The sequence below is a fragment of the Astatotilapia calliptera genome, chromosome 17 (assembly GCF_964374335.1).
Source record: "Astatotilapia calliptera chromosome 17, fAstCal68.1, whole genome shotgun sequence".
Classification (NCBI taxonomy): Eukaryota; Metazoa; Chordata; class Actinopteri; order Cichliformes; family Cichlidae; genus Astatotilapia; species Astatotilapia calliptera.
The window spans coordinates 6105877-6113324 of record NC_137438.1 but is presented as its reverse complement, the minus strand read 5'-3'; positions in this window follow the sequence as shown (position 1 = coordinate 6113324).

The window sequence follows — 7448 nt, the reverse complement described above, 5'->3', positions numbered from 1 at the left end:
TCAAAAGGGTAAAACATAACATTAGTTTTTCTGGTTGACTGATACAGCTGTCTCAGGGCCTCATGGGGACTGTGCAGTTAAGCTCATGGTAGTGAAACTAAAAGGAGGAATGAAAGAATAGGAAAAAAAAGTTCTGCTCTTCTCCCCTCTGCTCTTCTTCCCTTTTCTGGGAGGCAATGGGGAGGTAGAGCGTACAGTCCAATCCGGCGGGGAGGTGTGGGAAGCCAGATCGGGCGCCCCCCTTCCGGCTCTCCTCTCTCCTATCTTATCTTACTTACTTGTCTTACATCTCTCTATCACCTTTTCTGTCCCTTTTGAAGAAATGAGGCTCCATAAATTTTAAAGAGGTAAGTATTTCTCAGTTGCATTGAATAGATAGAATAAACTGTAGAAAATTAAACATTAGAAAGAAGAAGAGAAATAAAAATTTTACATAAACCAGTGACAACCCTGATCAACCCTGGCAGGGCCTCCTTGGATGAGGGTGTCTAGTGATAATGGCCGAAACACCCGATGAATCAAAGGTCCACTACCGACGATGTGTCCCAAATTGTAAAATTATAATATAGATCAGATCTCTAAACCTAACCAAGGAAAAATGGCAGATTAGCTTAGGCCAAAGAACGAAAGTTGAGGCACACAACGATGTGTGCAGCTGGTAAAGTTTCTGGGCTGCTTTTCCTCATAACTGTAACATCTGGTCCTTTTACTGAATAAATCTATTTACTCACTCAGTATTTCCGATTGCTCACCACAGTATCCAGACCGTTGATCCACAGATTCCTGCACAGCAAGAAAGAGCGGGTAAGTGTTGTGGCAGGTCAATTAAGTAGTGGCTCTTAACAAGGTGATCACAGACATTTGTGTGATTAAAAGCTCTCATAATGAAGTTTATTCACTGAGGAGGAACGTTAAGAGCACAAATAATGTTGAAAGTTTTCCATGGTTTTATTTAAATTTTGTTTATATCTGTGTAAATGATTGTATGAATATTTTCATAAATCCTTCAGGGATGCCAGCCCGAGCTTAAAGCCACTCTGCCTCAGTAATTATTACAAAGAGTAAGGCCAGACTTACTGAACAGAATAGATATTTTCACAGTTTTGAACCGTTTGCCCTCCAAATTTGTGAGTCTTGAGTCAGTTCTGGGGAACTGATTTTGGAATCAAATCAAACACTTTCATGAAAATGATGAAAACTTTAATTGTGTTTGTGTATTTGTGACTGTAACATGTCATTTCACACCAAAAAGTGCAAGTGACGGGCCTTTAGTTTCCCGTCACTTGCATTTAGGATACAAATGGTAAATGGTAAATGGCCTGTATTTATATAGCGCTTTACTAGTCCCTAAGGACCCCAAAGCGCTTTACATATCCAGTCATCCACCCATTCACACACACATTCACACACTGGTGATGGCAAGCTACATTGTAGCCACAGCCACCCTGGGGTGCACTGACAGAGGCGAAAAGTCTTTCTGAACCAGGAGTCAGTGTCGTGCGTGACACAACCTGGCAGTGTCCGTGTGCACACACTGGCTCTGTTTCTTATGAGAGTTTGGCACTATAACTTAGTATTTTGCAATAAGGGTTTTAAGCCGACAGCCTGTTTGCACAAGAATGTGAACAGATTGTGTGGGCAAGAGCAAACATAGAGAGGGGTTGTTAACATCGGAATAACTGTCAAGAATACGTCTTAACTTGCTGATTGTTTAGGAATCCTGTTCTTGCTCAGTATTACTATTTGAAGAGTCTCTGTTATCATTTCCACTTGAGAAAGTTGTAATCTCCACAACTTTCTGTGCAATTATTCATTAAACTGTTCAAGGATGCAAAGAATAATCTGTGTAACTGATAACATTTAAGTGTTTTCACAGCTGTGGAGATTAACACAAGGCTTCCAGCTTAATGGTGTTTGATGACATTTTAGAGAATGGAAGTATTCATATCAGCTGAAAGAGAAACACATCTATCAGGTAACCACAAGAAGTATGTGTGTATATTCATGTAACATCTACGTAGTGTCAAGCCAGTATTTTGGATTTTTTTGCAAGTTATGCATAACTTTAAAGTATACAACAATTCCCCCTGGTACAGTTTTTGCAAAAGCACATGCACACTGCCCCCAGCATTGGGACCATCATGGTTCTGAGCACTGCAGCAGCGGTCTCTCACTGTCTTGTGTGCTCACGGACAGACTTTGGCAACACAACAGTAACACATTTTTACAGGTGTGTAAGGTGAGAACAAAATTAATGATCCAACTTCATTTGTTTCAGTTCCGTAGAAATATTTTTGACAGCTTTTTGTTTCACTCTATATTGACTTATGTCAACATTTTTGTGGGCCTACAAAAAAATGTTGATGATAGTTGATAACTGAGGAAATTTGCTCCTCAGAGTACACTGTTTAATTCTCTCACAGCCTAAAAGGTGACAACAGCACTTCCATCTACATCAGGTAAGACAAATTAAAATTTAACATGGCAACTTATATCTTGTTTAAGTATATAAGTTTAAATATTATAAGTAATGATAGATATTTATCCAAAAAGTGTGATTTAATAAGGAAAAAAAGTTCTTTTTTAATTTATTATTTTTCAGTTTCAAAGTTATTGAAATTGCTATAGTTTGGATTGGAGGATAAAGAAGTATACTGAAGGGATTTATCCCTATTAAAATATTAATAAATGCACACATATGAATCAGAATGCACTACAACAAATTTTGTCCCTGCCTTTTTAAAAACTTATATATTTGTACCTTTAAAATGAAGGACTTGGAATGTAGCTGACTAAATTTTTACTGGCCATTGTGGAACATCATGTTCTTATCAAGTTTACTCTTTCTGTGCACAGCGCTTAATAAATGAATTTTACTTACCAACAAAGAATTTCCATATGGATGCATTCACAGTAAACTGATTTCATTTTGTACAATGTTATATCTTCTTGAAGGATCCACAGTGGCAAACCTGATTTACATGAAACCATATTTATGATATTTAGAAACATGGAGCATAGAGGGTGTTTTATATTTGTGTGTTTGTTCTTTATTCCAATTTTTTTTTAAACATATACAGCACATATTCAGATCCAATCAGGTCATCATCTGCAGCCCAATGACAGAGCCGTCGTCAGCAGAGTGGGGCTCTGGCCTCTTTCACTGCATGGAAGACAAGTTGTCTTGTAAGAATCAATACTGGACTTTAACTTGTATTTTTGATATGTGTAAAAAATGCCAATATTTTACTATTTGTGTCATGATTTTCAGGTTGCTATGCTTTTTGGTGCTGGCCATGCTATGCGATCACCATTTCAAAATCACTTGGAGAGAACCCTTTCCTCCCGATTTTGGACATGTGCTCCCCTGGGTCACTATCGATCCTCGGGATACCATTGTTTGTTGTCCCCGTAGCCTTGTCATTCAGGATTGCCATGAGAAAGAAATATGGAATTGAGGTATGACACCAATAAAACAATTTTCAATTTTTTTTAACAGATACCATTTATAAGATGCATTTCTTCATCTAGAAATGCAGATTTATAAAAATCTTTACACAAAATAATTTTAATAAACAACCAAGAATGTGAAAAAACACATTTAATGTAACATTGCAAACCTAAGTGCAGTTATCTATAATCCAAATATTATGTTATAATTAAAGGATAGAAATAACAAACAGCTATTTCCTCCATAGGGGACTCTCCAGAGAGACATCGTACACACTTGTTTCTGCAACCTATGTGTCTGGTGTCAGATTGATCGTGAGCTAAAACGTCGTAAGAATAGCTCTACTGTGCTATCTCAAAATCCTGTGACTGCACAACCTGGAGCCACTGGAAAGTAATTGTAACCAAAAAGTACAAAATTAAAATACATGCACCTCATGTACTTACGTATTTCCCTTTCTCTTACTTTCTGCTACAATAAAGAGTTTTAGCGAATTTCTGTTGTCCAAACAAACATTTTTATTGAAAACAATAACAATGCGATGTAATGTAATTATGATTCAACTATTTGAAAATTGTACTGCACTGCTGAATTATGTTTGGGTACAAAGTTAATATTATAACTGTTATTCATCTACCTGGCTATAAATCTAAAGGCTACTAATGTGTGCATGTAAGTATCTCTCAATCAGACACAATAAACAAATAAATCAAAGTAACATCTTTTTTTTTTGTCTCTAATGATGAAGAACTTTAAAGGAAAGTAAATATTAAGCTCCAATTATTGGCAAGCTCAATGTTAGAATAGCATCACTCTCACTGATGGTGAGAAGAAGCCTGTGCTGTGTGTTATTTGAACTTTCTGTGGTGTTTGTGACTGGTGTTTAGTTACACCAGTGTTCCCATCATATTATGTTCAGTATTTATCTCTTATATTTTGGGTAATTTCCTATTTTATTAGCTGGTTTTCTGTTGTGTTCTGGTTCCACCTTTTCATTGTCTTAATTGTCTACACCTGTCCTGTCCTGCCAGCTGTATCCACTTCCCCGATTATCTTTCATGGCGTGTGTGTGTGTGTGTGTGTGTGTGTGTGTGTGTGTGTGTGTGTGTGTGAGAGAGAGAGAGAGAGAGAGAGAGAGAGAGAGAGAGAGAGAGAGAGAGAGCCTGTCTGACTCAGATCACACAGCTGTCCTATTTTTGAAAAGCCGTCTTTCCTTTGTTGCATCATCTGTTTTTATCTCTCTGTGTTTTTGGTTTATCATTTGGGCTGAAACTATGGACTACTAAATGTTCTAGAAACTGAGCATAACCTGAGTTTTGTAGGAATCTCTGCCTGCCATATCAGCATTTGTGGTCCTTATAATCACTTAACAATGCACTCAATCAATCTAAGGTGATTCAAATATGTAATTTTTATTGGTAAAATGATCTACTTACCCACCAGAATGAGCAGGCAAACCAGCACTGCATGTTTTTTGAAACTAATATGTTAACTGTAAATGTTGCTGTCATTTTTGTCATGGATCAATAAAAACTGGACAAAGTTGTGACTAATTGAACATTACAAGACAGGAAGAAAAACAGAATACACTGACACAGGACACAGACTGTCAAAGTAAAACAGGAAACTAACACAGAGACGCAGACATGACAAGGGGCACAGCAAACCTGGAACACAGAGACAGAAACAGAAGGACTCTAAATAACACTGAAACCAAAGACTAGAGATTCTAAATAAGACAAAAGCAAAGACTATTAATAATAAACAACACAAAACGCTGGGTCACCGATGCAGGACCATGACAGAAATATGGAAACTGTAAACAAAAAAGAACAAACATATAGATGAAAATAATGCAGCTAAGTATAAACAAAGAAGATTAGACAAATAAATGCTTCAACAACCAATGCTCTTACTTTGTGGAAACTATATGAAAAAAAATCTAATTTTAAACAAAGAAAGAAAAACTACTTTAAACTTCAACCTACATATTATAAATTTTGAAAAGCACCACAAAGTTTTAATGTATATTTGATTATTTGTGTTTCCTTGCTTCTCTCTGATGTCTCTATTTGATGTGTTAATGAAGGCTGCATTCAATAAAGTTCCTCATCCTGCTCCAACAGAGAAGACTCTGTTGAATGGATTTGAATATGCAAACAAGAAGTCTAAGCTGGCCAAACACCAGGCAATATAATAACAATATTTACATAATGTAATGGAAAACAGGACAGACAAGAAGCCAAACCTGCTGTTTGACATGCTGAAAGACACAACTAAAAACATCCTTTCTGTTAGAGCAATGGTAAAAGACTAAATTAAATGAATGTTTTTAATAATTGAGATTTGTTTTTCTTTGTAGTTGTGGTCATTCTGAAAACTGACCAACAAGTTAAACAACAAGAAAGTATTTGTGTAGAAGATAAACTAAATTCATGCTGATAATCAAGTTTATAATCTTAAATCTAGAACACTTTTCTGTGTTCTAGATGTGTTCATATCTATTTTAACTACAACTTCTTAATGATGCTGCTGACATAGTTTGAATACTAGTAGTAGCAGAAAGTAGCATGTAACTAAAGACGTATGGAAAGTTTACAATCCAACACGCTGGACAGAGTTTATTTGTGTCGTCAATAATCATTTAAAATTATTGTAAAACATTTCTTTCCAGGAATTTTATTGAGAATATACAGAAAAATAAAAATGTGTGGACGGTTAAATTATGGCTGACAGCTGCTGCTGGAAATTTTTAAGAGGTAAATATTTTTAACCCAATAATATCATAGTGGTCACTTTTTTCTACTCAGAAGAGGCACCATTTACACAAATGTTCAGTCAGTCCATAGAAAAACATGTCAGTGTGGTTTAACTCAGAAACTCTGATGAGCGCACAGAGACACTCATGATGTGTCTCTGTGTGCACGTCTTCAGGTATTCCTGTCAGTTCACCGTGTTTAAGGGTTTTTCATGTTTTAGTTTTAGATCACCCAGTTTAGGTTATTGTTTCGTTTCACCCATGCCCTTCATTTGTATTTATTTTACCAGCCTTAGTAAACTGCTCGTTTTCTGTTACTCCACGTCACGTTTCACTTTCTGTTTTGGTCTGCATTTGAGTCCTTTTTTGCTACACATACAGTCTGCCACTGCCAGCATAGCACACAGTGTGTCTCTGTGTGCTTTGCTAATGAAGTCTGCACTCAGTAAAATATTCCATTCTGCTCCAGTAAAGAGGATTTTATTGTGTGCATTTGGATATCATCATACAAACAGTGCTACAATAACAATATTTGCATCATATCATTAAATGGAGGGAAAACACAATGGTGTACTTTGGATCAACCACCCCCCCAAAACCAGTCATTTCTCCTGAGACTACATATAATGAAAAAAAGGCGAATGAGTTTTTTTTTTTTTTTTTACTTTTTGAGATGTATTTTGAAAAAAAAAAAAAACTTCAGATTTCTAAGAAACATAAACAATTTCTTATTCCTTCAGAATAAACAATGATCTTTGTTAATTTATTTTCAAATGATACCTAACGTTCATCCGACAGCTTTCATTACTAGTAAAAATGTTCATTTTTTTTTGTCTCTCTGATGTGTTAATATTAAAGTGGTGCAAACACATTAGTCACTTTTCTGCACATTTATTTTATGCTGGCTTTAAAATCCGAGTGAGGAATTTGGCAACAGTGAATGTATCCAATGCATTAACTCATTATTCTTGCTTATTTTTATTTTACTTTTTTTTCTCACATTTCACACAATTTCAATAAAGTAGCATAATTCAGCCAATATTGAGAGTTTACAGTCCAGTGTATTGTTGTAGTTTATGTGGAGCACTCTCAATCAGAGTTCAAAAGTATCACAAAATAGATACATTTGAAATCCACAATGGTGTGGATTTATTTATTTATTTGTTTTACTGCACTACAAACTTCTTAGTACATTTAAAAAGAGAAAAAAAAAAACGAAAATGATTACATGCAAAATCC